Genomic DNA, 19,596 nt, shown 5'->3' with positions numbered 1-19,596 from the left:
CTGTCCAGCATCAAGGCCAGGTCTTGATATTGGTTTATTATTGTCACATGTGCCGAGATACAGTGAAAGGCTTGTTTTGCATACTGTTTAGGCAGATAAGATCTTTACACAGATCTTATTGAGCTGGGCTGAGGTAAAACAATGCAGAATGAGGTGTAAAAGTTACTGAGAAAGTGCAGCACAGGTAAGTGATTAAGTCGAAGATCAGAATGCACTAATGCTGAAGGATCTCAGCAGGTTGGGCTGCATCACCGGAGAGGAATAACATTCAACTCTTCAGGTCAAGACCCTTTAACAGGACTGGGATGGAGGAGGGAAGAAGCCAGAATCATAATGAGTTAGATTCTGAGGCTAAGAATCCATCTCACTGGTCCGGAGATCTATTCAAGAGACTGATAACAGTGGATAAAAGTGGTTCCTGAGCGTGGTGTACCTTCTGCCCGAAGGGAGAGGGGAGGAGAAGGGATGTCTGGGATGGGTGGGGTCTTCCATTACGCTGGCGACTTTACTGAGGCTGCGTGACATACAGACACAGAGGGAAAGCAGGTTCCCGTGATATGCTGAGCTGGTCCACCACTCTCTGCGGTTTCTTGCAATCACGTGTAGAGCAGCTGCCACACCAAGCTGTGATGCAGCCAAACAGAATGCGTTCTATACTATGTTTAACTGGGATTTCCCAAAACTACACTGGGGAAATCACCATCAGTATCCCATTCCAGGTCAGATCCAGCATCTGAAATCCAACTGATTCCAATCAAGATTCCAGACCTGAAGATGAGGAGGCACTCAGAAAAGATATCTATTAATTATTATTTTCCATCTGTTTAACAATATAATCATTTCTAAGTATGTTTACCTAATTTTTTTTAAAAGTAATCGCAACACACACAATGCTGGCGGAACTCAGCAGGTCAGGCAGCATCTATGGAGGAAAATGAACAGTCGACGTTTCAGGCTAAGACCCTTTATCAGGACTGGACAATGATGTAAAATGGTTTACATCATTTTTAATAGATTTTAAAATATTTATGAATGGAAGCTTTGAAAAAAGTCAAAGGTTAACTACTCCTGGGATTTCAAGAGCAGGATACTCCAGGGGCATAGTGAAGACTCCATGCTTTGATAAGAAAATTACTTTGAGTTTGACTTTGACTATGTCATCTCAGTCCTTGCTTCCATGTGACCCCACTTGAGAGTAGAGGTGGTTATTGAGGTAACCATCAGTCCAGTCCCAGTAAACACACATGTGCAGAGTCCCCAGGCAACGGACCAGATCCAGCATGATCTGACTATTCTGTGTACATACACCTACTGATGCCTCTGGACACATCTTCAGTGACGTTCCTGGAATCATCGGGTGTTTCGGTTCTTTCAACATCATACACCCTTCTCCAGGTGACCCAGCCGGGGCTGATCAGACCCCAGCTTGTGTCCAGATGGCTAGCTACACATGACTCCATGGCTCCCCTCTCTTGAGCCACAGCCACCTTGAGGCCCTCTCTGCTGCATTGGTGGTACTGCAGATGGCTCTCCTCTTCCTCTCTTCCTCGATGCCCAAATTGCTGAAGGCTCTGGCTAAGGAACGGGCTGTGAATCCCCTATATCCATCCTCCACTGGGAGACACCTCGCTCTCCATCCAGCCTCCTGACAGTTCAGTCCTGCATACTTTGAGAGCTTCCTTTCAAAGGTCTCTTCCAAGCGATCTTCCCATGGGACTGTCAGCTCCAGCATCACCACTTGCTTGGTAGACTCAGACACAAGGACAATGTCTGGTCGCAGGGTGGTGGCTGCGATATGGTTGGGGAACCTCAGCTGCCTTTCAAGGTCCACCAACAGCTGCCAGTCTCTTGCAGAGGTCAGGATACCTGCCGATGTTCTTTTGGTGGGTATTGGCTGCTCCCCAGCTCTGACAAAGGCAATGGTCTGCTGGGGGGTCGGGTCTGCTTCACCCACTCCACTCCTGCGCTGATGGCTTCAGCGATGGTCTTCAGGACCTGATCATGTCTCCATCGGTACCGTCCCTCACCAAGTGCCCTTGTACAGCTGCTGAGGATGTGCTCCAGGGTTCCTTGCTTGGAACACAGTGGGCACGCTGATGACTCTGCCTTGCCCCATGTGTGCAGGTTTGATGGGCTTGGAAGCACATCATACACTGCCTGGATGAGAAATTGGATGTGGTGTGGCTCGGCTTTCCAAAGCTCAGCCCAGGTCACTTTCCTCACCACCGCATTCTCCCATCTTGTCCAAACTCCCTGTTGCTTCATTCCCACTGCTTTGCAGGTTCTTGTCTCCTCTACTGCTGCTCTCACCTCCTCCTGAACTAGGCGGCACCTTTCCTTCCCTATGATGGTGTCCATTAGGGGAGTTGGAAAGGGTCCTAGCCCAGCTCGGCCTCGTGTGACCACTCCCACCAGCCTCCTGTGATGCAGCCTTTCCTCTGCTTCATGAACAGCTTCCTCTGCCCTCCACTTCCTGCCAGTCCTCACTTGGATCCCTGCTCGAGCCACCTTCGGATCACTTGAGTCCCTGTACTGCACCACTTCTCTGGCTCTTTTAACTTTGAATTCCTCCTCCAGGGATTTGAAGGGCAGTTGCAGTTTGTTGTGGTGTCCATGGAGTGCGATGCTGCTCAGGCTCCATGGCAACCCCAGCCATCTTCTGAGGTGCTTGCTGACCCTCCTCTCTAAGGTTTCGACCGTCGAGATCGGAACTGCATAGACGAGGAGGGGCCACAGGATTCTGAGAAGAATGCCATGCTGATACACCCAGGCTTTGAACTTCCCAGGTAGGCCAGACTTGTCCACAGATTTCAGCCAGCCATCCAACTCGGTGCAGGTCACCTGAATGGGTGTTGTGTCCCTTAGTGTCATCTGAATTATCTTAAAAAGGATTCTGCATATTCAAGTTCAATATGCTTAATAATGCTGCAAAATAAGTTAAACTCAAACAAGTGCTACAGTGCTGTGCAAAGGGCTTAGGCACCCTAGCTATATATATGTACCAAAGACTTTAGCACAGTACTGTACATTCACACATCTGAGATTATGCATATAAACATTTACAAAATTAAAGTCATCTTAGTCCAAAAAAGCGTAAGACATAGGGGCAGAATTAGGCCATTTAGCCCAGCGTGTCTGCTCTGCCATTCAATCATGGCTGATCCTTTTTTTTCTCCCCTCTTCACCCCCACTCCCCGGCCTTCTCCCCTTAACTTTTGATGCAATGGCCAATCAAGAACCTATAAATCTCCACCTTAAGTACACTCAATGACTTGGCTTCCACAGCTGCCTGTGGTAGCAGATTCCACAAATTCACCACCCTCTGGCTAAAGTAATTTCTCCGCATCTCTGTTTTAAATGAATACCCCTCTATCCTGAGGCTGTGCCCTCTTGTCCCAGACACTCCCACCATGAAAACATCTTTCCACATCTACTCTGTCCAAGCCTTTCAACTTTCAAAAGGTTTCAACAAGATCCCTCCTCATCTTCCAGTGAGTACAGGCCCAGAACCATAAAACGTTCCTCATATGACAACCCCTTCATTCCCGAAATCATACTTGTGAATCTCTTCTGAACCCTCTCCAATGCCAGCACATCTTTTCTTAGATGAGGAGCCCAACACTGTTCACAATAGTCAAGGTGAGGCCTCACCAGTGCCTTATAAAGCCTCAGCATCACATCCCTGCACTTGTATTCTAGACTTCTTGAAATGAATGCTAACATGGCATTTGCCTTCCTCACCACTGACTCAACCTGCAAGTTAACCTTTAGGGTGTTCTGCACAAGGACTCCCAAGTTCATTTGCATCTCAGATTCCTGGATTTTCTCCCCATTTAGAAAATAGTCTGCACATTTATTTCTTCTGCCACAGTGCAGGACCATGCATTTTCCAACATTGTATTTCATTTGCCACTTTCTTGCCCATTCTCCAAATCTCTCTAAGTCCTTCTGCATCCTACCTGTTTCCTCAACACTACCTGCCCCTTCACCAATCTTCATATCATCTGCAAACTTGGCAACAAAGCCATCTATTCCATCATCTAAATTCTTGATATACAGCATAAAAAGAAGTGATCCCAACACCCACCCCTGCGGACACCACTAGTCACTGGCAACCAACCAGAAAAAAATCATTTTATTCCCACTCGCTGCCTCCTGCCAATCAGCCAATGCTCTAACTGTGCTAGTAACTTTCCTGTAATACCATGGGCTCTTAACTTGGTAAACAGCTTCATGTGTGGCACCTTGTTAAAGACCTTCTGAAAACCCAAATATACAACATCCACTACATCCCCTTTATCTATCCTGTGTGTAATCTCCTCAAAGTATTCCAACAGGTTTGTCAGGCAAGATTTTCCCTTAAGGAAACCATGCTGGCATGGTACTGTCTTGTCCTGTGTCACCAAGTTCTCCATAACCTCATCCTTAACAATTGACTCCAGCATCTTCCCAACCACTGAGGCTGGACTAACTGGTCTATAATTTCCTTTCTGCTGCCTCCGTCCTTTCTTGAAGAGTGAAATGACATTCGCAATTTTCCTGTCCTCCGGAACCATGCCAGAGTCCAATGATTCTTGAAAGACCATTACTAATGCCTCCACAATCTCTACTGCTTATTCTTTCAGAACCCTAGGGTGCAGTTCATCTGGTCCAGGTGACTTATGTACCTTTAGGTCTTTCACCTTCTTAAGCACCTTCTCCTTTGTAATAGTAATGGCACCCAATTCTCTTCCCTCACATCCTTCAACATCTGGCACACTGCTGGTGTCTTCCACAGTGAAGGCTGATGCAAAATGCTCATTTAGTTCATCTGCCATCTCTTTGCCCTCCGTTATTATTTCTCTGGTCTCATTTTCTAATGGTTCTATATCCACTCTCTTCTCTCTTTAATTTTTTATATACTTGAAAAAGCTTTTTTCTATGCTCCTTGATATTGTTTGCTACCTTGCATTCATATTTCATTTTTTCCCTCCTAATGATTCTTTTAGTTGCTTTCTGTAGGTTTTTAAAAGCTTCCTAATGCTCTAGCTTCCTGCTAATTTTTGCTTTGTTGTATGTCCTCTCTTTTGTTTTTACATTAGCTTTGACTCCCCTTGGTCACCCCAGTTGTACTGTTTCGCGATTTGAGTATTTCTTTGTTTTTGGAATACATCTATCCTGCACTTTCCTCATTTTCCCCCGAAACTCACTCCATTGCTGCTCTGCTGTCATCCTTGCCAGCAGCTCCTTCCAATTTACTTTGGTCAACTCCTCTCTCATACCACTGTAATTTCCTTTATACTCCACTAAAATACTGCTACATCAGACTTTACTTTCTTCCTATCAAATTTCAAGTTGAAGTCAATCATCTTGTGATCACTGACACCTACGGGTTCCTTTACTTTAAGCTCCCGAATCGCCTCTGGTTCATTACATAACACCTGTTCCAATGTACCTGATCCCCTAGTAGGCTCAATGACAAATTGCTCTAAATAGCCTTTCGTAGGCATTCAACAAATTCACTCTCTTGAGACCCATTATCAACCTAATTTTCTCAATTGACATGCATGCTGAAATCTCCCATGACCATCATTCGCCTAAACTCTCCAAGTCCTTCTGCAGTGTCCCTTCTTCCTCAACACTACCTGCCTCCCCACCAATCTTTGTATCATCTGCAAACTTGGTAACAAGGCTGTCTATTCCATCATCTAAATCATTGATATACAGCATAAAAAGAAGTGGCCCCAACACTGACGCTTGTAGAACACCACTAGTCACTTTTAGCCAACCAGAAAAGAATTCTTTTATTCCCACTTGCTGCCTCCTACCAATCAGCCAATATCCATGGAACACACCTTTCACAATTTCTTCTCATAAAAGTCTACATTTTTTTTTGATGCAATCCAGTTAAGATTAATCCATTAGGGCAGCATGATTGCGTAGTGGTTAGCGCAATCGCTTACATAGCCAGCGATCACCAATCGGGGTTCAATACATGTCGCTGTCTATAAGGGGCTGGCATGTTCTTCCCATGACTATGTGAGTTTCCTCCGGCTGCTCCGGTTTCCTCCCACTTTACAAAGACATACGTGTTAGGATTATCGAGTTGTGTGCGCATAATGTCGTCACTGGAAGCATGGCTACTCTTGTGGACTGTACCCAGCACCATCCTTAGTCATTACAAAATGATGTATTTCACTTTATGTTTTGACATGCATACATGTGACAAACAAAACTAATCTCTTATCTATTATCTTTAAAGCATGCACATACTCAATGATAAATGCTAAACTTCTTACGTAGAATCTTCGATTCACTGCCAGTTTTTACTGCCAGAGGAGTATTTTTGTAGTGTAATTACTCATATTTCCAGCTTGCATATTGGGCATGTATGGCAATGGTAAGCTAACAGACAGCCCCACTGGAATTTATGCACCATACACAGAACTGTGCAAAGGTCTTGGGCGCATACATATAGCTAGGCTACCTACGACTTTTGCACAGTGCTGTATTTGCCAACGTGGAGCGGAGAGCTAGTTTGTAAATACGGCAGGAGCAAAGGATGTTGGGAACGGCAAGGGTGGTGCACCACAGGAGGGGTGTGGGGCAGGTGGCAGAGAAGGAGTGTCAGGGAGGTGGTGCAGGTGCACCTAGCCTCGAGACACCAGGCAAGGTCATTTTATTCCAGACAATTGGTTTATTTGTTACTACAGAATGTCTCTCTGATACTTCCCATTCCCACCTCTCTCCCTTCCCCTTTTCCCAACCATGATTCCCCTCTCCCTTCCTCCTTCCCACTCTCAGTCCACAACAGAGACCCATATCAGAATCAGGTGTATCATCACTCACAGATGGCATGATTTTGTTCCTGTGGCAGCACTACAGTGCAATACATAAAATTACTACAGTACTGGGCAAAAATCTTAGGCACCCTAGCGATATACATGTACTGCCTTGAGATTCATTTTCTTGAAGTTATTCACCGTAGATACAAAGAAACATGACAGAATCAATGAAAAGCTACACCCAAAGATGGACAAACAAACGTGCAAAAGGCTAACAGAGTAAGTACAAAAAAGACAAATAATAATAATAAATAAAAAGTAAATAATTAAGTCATATGCTAGGGATAGTCCACTAGTGTCACCACACATTCCAGCAACAGCAGAACAAGAACAACTAACCATTCCTTACTTGAGCGTTGGGACATTAAAGAACTACACCGATGAAAGAAACTCGAGACTGACTTCTAAATACTCTGTAATCTTTACACTTTTTACACACCCTGCCACCACCCAGCACACATACACACCCTGCATGAATGCCTTGTCACCCCCAACCCCTCTCACAAACACTCTCTCATCCTGCACTGGTGAATTTTCATCTTTTATTACTGCTGTTTCACATATTTATACGACAGCTTATTTTATTTTAATAGTGACAGCGCCATTATACTATTACATAGACATGCACCTCACGTTTTACTTCAACCTGTCAATTTTCGGGCTATGGTACTCAGATTCCTGCACTAGGGGCAGCTCTGTAGCGTAGTGGTTAGCACGGCGCTTTACAGTACCAGCGACCCAGGTTCAATTCCCACTGTTGTCTGTAAGGAGTGTTTGTACGTTATTCCGGTGACCAGGTGGGTTTCCCTGGGTGCTCCAGTTTCCTCACACAGTCTACAGATGTACCGGTTAGTAGGTTAATTGGTCACTGTAAATTGTCCCATGATTAGGTTAGGCTTAAATCGTGGGACTGTTGTGTGGCATGATTCAAAGAGCCTATTCCGCGCTGTATCTCAATGAGTAAATATTTTGTAAGTATATGTGATGGATTGTAACTATATGTGCAGTGTATGATTGTATGTAATATGTTTTGCACCTTGGCCCCAGAGGAACAATGTTTTGTTTAGTTGTATACACGAGTATGATGATAATTGATTACTTATCTCCATGCCTTGTGGTAAATCGGGCGGCAACCTTACCGTTTCCTTAGAATTTTACTTTTTTTTTCCACAAGGCCGAGTTGCTAGCTTGACATTCAGTCCAGCACAGATGGAAAGTGTGCAAGGAGCTGGCTGGGTTCGAACCCGGAACCATTCACCTCACAGTCCAGTGTGGATGCCACTACACCAGCCGCTGGCTACATATATGAGTATGGATGATTTCAAATGTTGAACTTGAACTTTTTAATAAGAACATAAAAAATAGGAACAGGAGTAGGCCATCCGGCCCATCGAACCTGCCCCACCATTCAATAAGATCATGGCTGATCTGTCCGTAAACTCAGCTCCATCTACCTACCTTTTCTCCATAACCCTTAATTCCCTTACTAAGTAAAAACCTATCTAACTGTATCTTAAATATATTTAGTGAAGAAGTCTCAACTGCTTCCCTGGGCAGAGAGTTCCACAGATTCACCACTCTCTGGGAAAAACAGTTTCTCCTCATCTCCGTCCTAAATCTTCTCTCCTGAATCTTCAGGCAATGTCCTCTAGTTCTACTCTCACCTACCAATGGAAACAACTTTCCTACTTCTATCTTATCTATCCCTTTCAAAATGTTGTATATTTCTATAAGATCCCCTCTCATTCTTCTGAACTCTGGAGAGTACAGTCCCATGCGACTCAGTAGGTTAAACCCTTCATCCCCGGAATCAACCTGGGATGTTTTTTCTCCAATTGATTTTCTACATTACAAACATTGTTATTGTACAAAATAAAAAAAATAGAAACTTTGATGAAAATAAAGGACAGAGACAGCGGTTCTGAACCTTTTTTATGCCATGGACCAATACCATCAAGCAGGAGGTCCATGGACCCCAGATTGGGAACCACTGCACCCAAATGAACATTATGCAGGACAAAATTTGCACTTTACCTATATACCTATGACATTAATAAACCAACACCATAAGACCAGAAGACATAGGAGCAGAATTAAGCCATTCAGTCCATACAGTCTGCTCCGCCGTGTCATAATGGCTGATCTATTAACCTCTCAACCCCATTCTCCTGCCTTCTCCCTGTAACCTCTCACTTATCAAGAATCTATCAACCTCTGCTTTAAATATAGGGGTACAACTGAGAGCATCCGGACTGGTTACATCACTGCCTGGTATGGGAACTGTACTTCCCTCAATCTCAGGACTCTGCAGAGAGTGGTGTGGACAGCCCAGCACATCTGTAGATGTGAACTTCCCACTATTCAGGACATTTACAAAGACAGGTGTGTAAAAGCGGCCTGAAGGATCATTGGAGACCCGAGTAACTCCAACCACAAACTGTTCCAGCTGCTACTATCCAGGAACTGGTACCACAGCATAAAAGCCAGGACCAACAGACTCCAGGACGGCTTCTTCCACCAGGCCATCAGACTGATTAATTCATGCTGATACAATTGTATTTCTATGCTATATTGTCTGTCCTGTTGTACATACTATATATTATAAATTACAATAAATTGCACATTTCACATTTGAATGGAGATGTAATGTAAAGACTTTTACTCATCATGTATATGAAGGATGTAAGTAATGAAGTCAATTCAATTCAGATGTAAAAAGCAGTGATCTCAACACTGACCCATGCGGAACACCACTAGCCACCGGCGTCCAATCCAAAAAGGTTCCCTTTATTCCCACTTTGGGAATCCCACTGATTGGCTCCTGCCAATCAGCCAATGCTCTATACATGCTAGAATCCTTCAAGTAATACCATGGGCTCTTATCTTCCTGAGCAGCCTCATGTGTGCCTCATGAAGGCCTTCTGAAAATCCAAGTGAACAAAATTCACTGCCTCTCCTTTGTCTATCCTGCTTGTTATTTCCACAAAGAATTCCAACAGATTTTTTCAGGCAAGATTTTCCCTTAAGGAAACCACACCGACTTTGATCAACTTTATCACGTGCCTTCAAGTCTCCAGAAACCTCATCCATAGCAATTGACTCCAATATCTTCCCAATTACTGTGGTCAGGCTAGCTGGCTTATAATTTCCTTTCTTCTGCCTGCCTCCCTCCCTTCTTGAAGTGTGAAGTGACATTTGCAATTTTCTGATCCTCCGGAACAATGCCAGAATCTGGTGATACTTGGAAGATCAATACCAATGTCTCCACAATTTCTTTAGCTACTTCTTTCAGAGCCCTGGGGTGTAGTCCATCCAGTCCAGGTTATTCATCTACTTTGACATTTCAGATAATTTTTTTTTTTTTAAAAAGCTTCCTAATCCTCCATTTTCCCACTAATTTCTACTCTGTGATATCCCCTCACTTTTGCTTTTATGTTCATTTTGACTTCCCATGTAGGTACAATTGCATCATCTTTCCTTTAGAATACTTCCTCTTCATTGGGATATATCTATCCCACACCTTCTGTATTGCTCCCAAAAACTCCATCCATTGCTGTTCTGCCATCATTGCTGCATGTCCCCTTCCAAACAAGTTTGACCAGCTCCTCTCACATGCCCCTGTAATTCCCTTTACTCCACCATAATACTGATACTTCTGACTTTAGCTTCTCCCTCTCAAATTGCAGGATGAATTCTATCATATTATGATCAGAGCCTCTTAAGGGTTCTTTTACCTTAAGCTCCCTTGTCAAATCTAGTTCATTACACCATAATCGATCCAGAATATCTGATCCCCTAGTGGGCTCAATCCCAGGCTGCCCTAAAAAGCCATCACATGGGCATTGTACAAATTCTCTCTCTGGGATTCAGCACCAACTTGTTTTTCCCCAATCTACCCGCATATTGAAATCCCTTGTAGCTATTGTAACATTGCCCCTTTGTCATGCATTTTCTATCTCCTGATGTAATTTGTACCCCATATCCTGGCTAATGTTCAGAGTCCTGTATATAACATCCATCAGGGTCCTTTTACCATTGTCGTTCCTTAACTCTACCCACGATTCTATAACTTCTGATCCATGTCACCTCTTTTTAAGGATTTGGTTTAATTTTTTTTTAAAACCATGTGGTGAACTACATATACCTGTCTGGACACGCCCCCCTGCTGACTCAGGCAGTGCATTCCACTGTGAAAACAATACTGTTTCACAGTAAATATGCTCCTGTGGCTCCTCCCACAGACCCCGGTATAAAGGCGATTGAGGCCTGAGCCCTGCCCTCAGTCTCCAGGATGTAGCGTGGTGGTCAATTACTACTTGTTCTTTCTTCCAGTCAATAAAAGCTGATATCTCGCCTCCCGTCTCAGAGAGTTATTGATGGTGCATCAAACCAACAAAGGCACGCCACTCCTCTGTCTACCTGCCTGTCCTTTCAATACAATGCGTATCTTTGGATGTTAAGCTCCTAACCATAATCTTCTTTCAGCCGCAACTCATTGATACCCACAACATCATCTACCTTATTCCACATACTGCATGCATTCAAATACAATACCTTCAGTCCTGTATTTGTTATCTTTTATGGTTTTGATCCCTTGTTGCACTGCAACTCGTCCGGACTGCAATTTTGCCCTATCATCTGCCTGTCCTCCCTCACAGCCTCTGCTTGCATGCCAAATACCTGATCACTCAATTTCCCATCCCCCTGTCGAATAGTGAACAACACAGATAGAGACGATGTGGGGAGGATGTTTCCTATAGTGGGTAAGTCTTGACCAGAGGCCACAGCCTCAGAATAGAGGGAGGTCCATTTAGATCAGAGATGAGGAGGAATTTCTTTAGCCAGAGGGTTGTGAATCTGTGGAATTCATTGCCACAGGCGGGTACATGGATGGTAGGGGTATTGAGGGCTATGGTCCTGGTGCAGACCGATGGTAATAGGCAGTTTAAATGGTTCGACACAGACTAGGTGGGCCAAATGGCCTGTTTCTGTGCTTTTCTATGACTGTGGCTCTATACTTAAAGCAGAGTTTGATAGGTTCTTGATTAGTCAGGGCATCCAAGGTTGTGGAGAGAAGGGAGGAGAATGGGATTGAGATGGTAAGTAAATCGGCCATGATGGAATAGCAGAGTAGACTTGATGGGCTGAATGGCCTAATCCTGCCCCTATGCCTTAGAGCATTATATAACAGAAACCCAATAACATACTATGCAAAAGGAATGTTAACTGTTATTATTCCTAATAAACTACCATAACACACAGATCTTACTACTTACTAAACATTCTAAGCAGGTATTTTCTTGAATTGCAAAATGCATATGATACTTTTACTTAACTAAACTCTGTACCATACACCAGAATGCCACCTTTATCCAGCAATCAGCTTAAGGTCTTCCACAGCTAAAAGAATCAGATCTAATCGTATCCATTACTAAAGACAAAATTCTACTTTGACTTCATATTTTCAGTAAAAGCAAACATGAGAACAATGGAAAAAGAAAGTTCTCAGAGGACTTGAGGGACTGAGAAGGTCAGGCAGCATCTATGGAGGAGAATAAACAGTTGATGTTTCAGGCTGAAACCCTTCATCAGAACAAAATAAGGGGGAAGAAGGGAGAGTGACTCAGACCCGTCAGTAATCCCTCGCTGGACTTGAGGAAAGTGGTCAGAATCGGAAAATATACGCCTTCAGATTAGAATGCCCCCAGATCTTCTGGCCATCCACAAACACTAATGGTTGCTATGGTGCAAGATTTAACAGCCACCAGGAACTAATCCAGGCATAGGATGCTGACGTCCATCAACCAATCAACATCGCCGATGCTGCTGGATGTGATTGATAGACACTACTTCAATCCTTTCCACTCTAACAATTCTGCCTAAAAGCGTAGATATTTCAGTAGTTCACAATTGTTTTTGTTGATCTTCAGTGATTTCATTATTTGGATACTTAATGAGGCATTTTAAGTTCATACAATTTTATAATCTTCTTAAAATACTTAAAATATCTGAAATGTTTTATTTTTCAACTATTTGCCTATGACGTGCAACACTTCTGAAAACTTAGTATCACAGTAACTGAAATTATTTACGTGCATTGATGTACTTTTCCACTAATGTACATGCGCCCTTCTCATAGTAAACCAAAAATGCAATTTAATTTTGTCATCTGGCTTCAGTATTTAAACCTAGCAGAATTGTTGCAGATTGTTTGTTAATTTATGCCCAGAACTGTCCTGTGAGTACCCCTGTTCGACAAACATACTAGACATACATCTTAAAACCTGATAGAGGTGTATAAGATGATGAGAGGCATTGATCGTGTGGATAGTCAGAGGCTTTTTCCCAGGGCTGAAATGGTTGCCACAAGAGGACACAGGTTTAAGGTGCTGGGGAGTAGGTACAGAGGAGATGTCGGGGGTAAGTTTTTTTACTCATAGAGTGGTGAGTGTGTGGAATGGACTGCCAGCAACTGTGGTGGAGGCAGATACGACAGGGTCTTTTAAGAAGCTTTTAGATAGGTACATGGAGCTTAGTAAAATAGCGGGCTAGTAATTTCTGAGGTAGGGACAAGCTCGGCACAACTTTGTGGGCTGTAGGGCCTGTATTGTGCTGTAGGTTTTCTATGTTTCTAAAACATCCATAGTTTGACAGCAGACAGTTCGTCTATCTATGTCTGCAGCTGACACCATGGAAGGTTTGCAGACATAAACTTAAATGCTCTCTGGGTTCTACAAGACTGCTTTTAGTACAGAGTGACTTTTTCCCCAATAATAATGTTTTCTTTTTGTGGAAATGTTCCTAATCCATCTACAACATCTATGTACACCACAGTAGCATGGCTATTACAGCTCGTGGTGTGTCAGAATTCAGAGTTCAATTCCAACGCCGCCCATAAGGAGCTTGTTGTATATCCTCCCTGTGAATGCCTGGACTTCCTCCAGCTGCTCCAGTTTCCTCCCACATTCTAAAAAAGTAATCATCAGTAGGTTAATTGGCCATTGTAAATTGTCCTTTGATTAGGCTGGTATTAAATAGGTGGGTTGCTGTACAGTGCTGCTCGTGAGGTCTCTTCCGTACTGTATCACTTTTTAAATAAAGTAAATAAAGGAGGCATCAAAGAGCCCTTCTGTGTGTCTTTCACATTTCGTAACATTGGCGTTTGCCACTCAGGAACAGCAGTAGTCACTTTGGTTTTACACTTATTTACATTCAAGATTTTATACTCCTCAGCGTGTAAAGGGATCCATGATGGCAAAAAGATAGGCACACCTCTTTCAGCTTCACAATTTCAATCGAAGGACTGAGCAAGACTACTTTCTTTATAAATAAGTTACTAATTCTGGGGCTTCTGACTAATCCAGCCTTACCAAATTCAGCTCACTAAGCACCCAGTCAGAAAGGGAGAAAGTCAAATTCACTTCATGGGTGAAAGGAACTAGGCTTCCAAACACACAATGAAATACACTCACAGCTTTCTCAGAGTAGACCAAAATGAAGAACAATCTTAACTGAATAATGTGATAATGTCAGATCTTACAGATAAAAAACATCTTTAAAATCAGAAAAATTTGTGTGTAAAGGAAAAGATTAAGAACTTGGATTTGAAAGATAGTGAGATGATCTGATAAGTCAACAATAACTCACCAATAGGAGTAAAATGGACCAAAGTACTCCAGATAGTGGGATTATTTACTGCCTATTCCACAGATGCATATGATTTTTAGCACGTGGCGAAAACATGCAACGCATTCACCTGAAGTTTAACAAATGAACACATCCAATAAATTACAGCCTTTTATCTGAACATATTTTAACTTTCTTCGAATTCTTTCTTTCTTTGATTTCTTGAAGAAACCATATAGAATATTTCCCTCCTAAGCATTTAAATAAATTCCACCACAGATTCTCATTATTGTTTTAAATACTGACTAAAGAAACTAGAACTTTCAGTGACAGAGTCCTAAGAATTACAAGATCTTTGTAAAATAAAACTTACAAATTAAAACATTTTATTTAAGGATACTGCAAGGATTATGATCTTATTAATGGAAAATATCAGTTCATTGAAATATTTTTACCTGCAGCATTAAGCAAAATGCATTTCTGTTTCCCCACGTTGTTTAAATGTACTAAGTGTATATTAGGATTATTATTGCCTTCCAATTTTAGGATTGGTCAATTCACAAAAATATACTCATTTTTGACCTTGGCAAATTAAGAAACAAAAGTACATGCAACAAGAAATGCAGAGGAAATCTCATCACTGAATTAAAAGCAAAATACCAAAACAGATTTAGTAAACCAGTCAAATGAAGCACCACCATGTTATATATATGAAAACATACATATTGTACAAAATTGTAATACCATATGCTTCAAATATGGTTAACAAATATCTCAAAGCCAAATAACTTCCTTGTTCCTGAAACCCAGGTGAGTTATTTTTAACAGCTTATTACTTGTGTATATAAATGCTTTAAAGCTTTTTGATCTTTGGAGTTAATATTACAACTATGGCCATTCTGCAGACTAATACTGTTCACAGGAATTGTTCTGCAGTTCCTCCCCTCAGCAACCCCCACAACGCAAACTCACATCCTTGTCGTGTGTATTTCTCATACACTCAGAGCGTCTCAGCTTCGAGTCACCACACTTTTGTTCTTCCTGCTCTTCATTTAACAAGTGGAGCTGTATTTTGCTTCTCCTAGCCAGGAAACATACAAATGCGCAGCTAGTCCAAGCCCTCAGGCCTAGGGATCATGATAGCATGGTTGGAGTGTGCTCAGGGGATGGCTGTGTGAGAAGGGTGACTGGACGCTGTAACCTGCCTGCCTCAGCTGAGACATAAGCAGGAGGATAGTATACTGATGAACATACCGGTCATTCAGAGGATCTGGCTTCACTCATATTGTAAAAAAAGAACACCAAATTTATAATGCATATCAGCACATTATGATACAGATCAAGCGTTAAATATTGATCTATAAATATTTGAACATCACACAATGATTGGCAATGATGTATTTTTGGAACTCTGTGATTGAACTTACAACCTAAACCTACTTTAATATGGATAATTTCAGTCTAAAACTAAGTGAGCAATTTAAAAAGCTCTCAGCAATAAAATGGTCATCAGATTTTAGTAAAATTGCTTTAACAGTGGAAAAGTAAAGATCGCTCCTTACAAATTAAGAGAGCTCTGGAAAGAATAGAATCTTTTTTCACAGAGTCTGTTTCTACATAGCGACAGATTAAAACACACTAATCCTCTAGTGATTGTAAATATTTTTCTTTAGCTAGCCCTGAAGTATTTCAGTTGGACAAATTTATTTGTGGAATTGAACTAAATGTTTTAGTACTTCCCCACCTCATATCATCCACTAATGCAACTGATTTTGTTTAAATCTTTATATTATCATGTATTGCACTGTACTGCTGCAGCAAAACAACAAATTTCACGACATGTGATGGTGATATTAAACCTGGTTAAACCTGATAACTAATTTGTCACAACATTGCAATAATAAATATTTAACAGTGCAAATAAGATGCAAAATACTCTTATTCTTAATGAAGCAACTTTTCCACCTACAGTACTCTCTAATTATGATGCAGGTATTCTGAAGTCTTGCATCAAATAAGGAGTTTGAAATAGATTAAACCTTTTAAAAGAAAAATTATACCAAAACAAGGTGTTCATGGATGCTTTGATAAGTAACCAACTTTTTAAATTTAGCTGCAAGAGTTTATCATAATGACACAAAGCACTAAAATATCTTAAAATTATGCAATATCATATTTTTTCAATGTTCAGCAAACATCTATTTTATAAATTAAAAACAGAGCCTTATTGCCAAAAGATGTTAGGGACAATGAATAATGATAGATCCACACTTTCTGAATAAATCAAATTGGATTCTACATTTCTAAACAATGATATTAAATAATGAACTTGTACTTGTAGAATTTTCCAAAATAAATATTGTGCTGAACACCCAATGACTAGAGGACTTTTCATATGGTGTAGAATATTGCTTTTTGTTAATAATTTTACTATTTTTTGTAATAGACAGTGAACATGGGAAATCTATACAGGGGAAGAGAAAAGAATTAACAAGACAGAATCAACAGAGATATATGTGCAGACATACAAAGCACAAATACACACACACACACACACACACACACACACACGTGCTACAATTTATTTAATAACAATATGGCATTATATCTACATAAAAGCTCATGGTATCTCCTTCAACACATATGACCTTTGCAGAGATATATATTCTCAGATTAGATAATCTGGCATTCACCTTCTTTGACTAAAGATTGCTGAGCACCATAATAAATACCAAATTTTCAATTTTAATAAATGGATATACACTTTGAACGTTAAGGTATGATTTGACAACTTGCAAAATAAAGCCAGCTGAATCGAGCAACTGCAATGAAGTCTGGTACAAATCTTTCAAGTCAGCTCTGATCCATTACAAGACTGACAATTTGGCTGTACACTGTTCAAATTAATAGATATTTTTCTGTTGCTTTTACCAATGGTCATTAACATTTATTTATGAAAGAATTTGAAGTAACTTTCTTATGCTCAGCATTTAGTATTTGAAAACTTGAGTGAAAAACTGATTTTATTTATCTGCTAGATCAGTGAAATTTAAACCAATTAAATGATAAAGCTTTTATAATCCACTTATTTACGAGAACAGAGAATTACGACAATCAGATGAACTCTGTGGAAAATGGGCACATTGTACTTCTGCTATACTGCAAAGTTTTAAAATATGCTATTTTACTATTAACAAATATTCCCAGGTCTATTGTTGCAATGCTTCAACAATTTAGCTCTACGTAATTCAAGATAATAATAGAAAATATATCACATAAAATAAAAAAACATAAAAAAGTATGTCTAACAAACATGAATGCTTCGAACAAATCTATTACAGACAGTAAACATTTGAATTATTTTATGCACAGACCAGAACTAATCCTGTTTGAAGGCAAAGTACTCACTTTTGAGGACCAATATCGAAAAGAATCTTCAAAACAATTATATTTTCTCTGGCCTGTATGTTTGCTCATTAAACCGACTAAGGCTATTCTAGTGGTCAAGCATGCAATTCAATCACAACTAAAGCTCTACTGTATCAATTTTCTAACAGACTGAGATGCTTTCAAGTAACATCCTTCACAGAAATTTTATACATCTACACGGCTGCTCTTTGTACCACTGGTGGATAAAATTAAATAGTGACATATTTGTCTTGAATCAAATGTATTTTGCAATTTTTTTTAACAATTTCACCAAAATATTCTTAGAAAATGCTTACTTTACACAGGCTGTTCTTAACCAACCTTCCTTACCCAGAAGAGCATAATTCCACCAGATCCTGTGATTCTATGCAGATAAACAAGAAGATTACAAGCCTGGGATTGCTTTCTGGATGATTGTGCTTAAAAGCAAAGGACACGAATTGTAGAACTACTCAGAATACAAACAACACAAGAAGCACTAGTGACCCATCTGGTATCCAGCAGACAAAGACGAAATGCCTCTAAAGCCCAGCATGTGAGGCCTTTGAGAAATATTCTTCTGGCATTTCATCACAGCAGCCTTAGACCAGTTTATCTTGGTGGCTTGAGGGAGTAAATAGAGCTGTTTATTAAAGCTACTCTGCTGTATTACATTAGACGCACCAGACCACCTGGACCTTTTGGATTGTAGTAGTTTTTTTTTAATTTGCACACTGGCTTCTGTACAAACAAAAATTATTGCATTTACTGAGGTCACACCTCATTTAGATTAGAGGTAAAATACAGAAGGCAAGGTAAAATAGCAAAACGTTAGTGTAAAACTATAAATCACCCACCAATGTATCCAAATGCGAGTCTCCACACCACCTCAGATGGTATACCATTTATAAATAACAGGAGAACTGGAATATGATGAATTCATATTAACCAGTAAACAGAGACTAAAGAAAAAAAAATAGTTCCAAACATTAATTCTCAGATTATAATGTTGGATTTCTCAGTTAAATTGCTACGGGCCAGACTGTAGAAGAAAGATATTGTAAATATGAATTATATGAATCAAGCAGCTATACCCCATGGAAAAATAAGAGAGGAGTTGAGAAATGACTGACTCCATACCTGACCAATTACAGCATGCATGGTCCCTGTATCCTGCTGGGCCAAGAGATTGCTATCCATTACACATATCTTGTGAGGAGCAGAATGGGGGTTTCTGCCATGCATCTGTCAATCAATGCTTGCAGTCAAAATCATCACCAAACAGAAGCAAAAGCAAAAATAAGTCAAGCTGCTTCACCAAATAGGATTGAAAAAAGTCACATGACAGCAGTTCACCCACACACACACACACACATACACACAAACACACTGCATGCATTTCCTGCACATAAGTGACCTTGCTTCAGAACAGCAAGATGCAGAAATTTGAAATCTGCTAATAAGCCTTTGCTTCTAAATAAATACAGGTAACTTGGAAATAATATGATAGCTGTAATTTTTTTTAAAAATACCACAGTTGGTTGAAGATAATGTTTTATTGATATTCAGAGTTTTAAAACTGACATTCAGCGGTGCACTAATTAGTTTAAAGTAGCTTTTTTTCTGTAAAAAGTTTGTAAATTACATCACCAAATTTCACATTAAATGACGTTATATTTTCAAAAACACTTTCTGAAGTAGACCAGGTAAAATGTTAAAATAGTGTGGCCAGTTTAGG

At 40.7% G+C, this 19,596-nt stretch overlaps 1 protein-coding gene across 1 annotated transcript in view; it reads right to left on the bottom strand.

The window, feature by feature from the left end:
- The window catches only part of pou6f2 (POU class 6 homeobox 2), a 655,269-nt gene extending 636,986 nt beyond the window's left edge, over positions 1-18,283 (bottom strand). Inside the window, exon 1 of the mRNA XM_073031620.1 lies at positions 18,176-18,283. The gene's annotated coding sequence lies outside the window, so the exon portion shown is untranslated. The remainder of the gene's footprint in view (positions 1-18,175) is intronic.
- Between the last annotated feature and the right edge of the window lie 1,313 nt (positions 18,284-19,596).

Source organism: Hemitrygon akajei, chromosome 1 (assembly GCF_048418815.1).
Source record: "Hemitrygon akajei chromosome 1, sHemAka1.3, whole genome shotgun sequence".
NCBI lineage: Eukaryota > Metazoa > Chordata > Chondrichthyes > Myliobatiformes > Dasyatidae > Hemitrygon > Hemitrygon akajei.
Note: the sequence above shows the minus strand (reverse complement) of the source record. Positions and strands in the feature narration are given on the sequence as shown.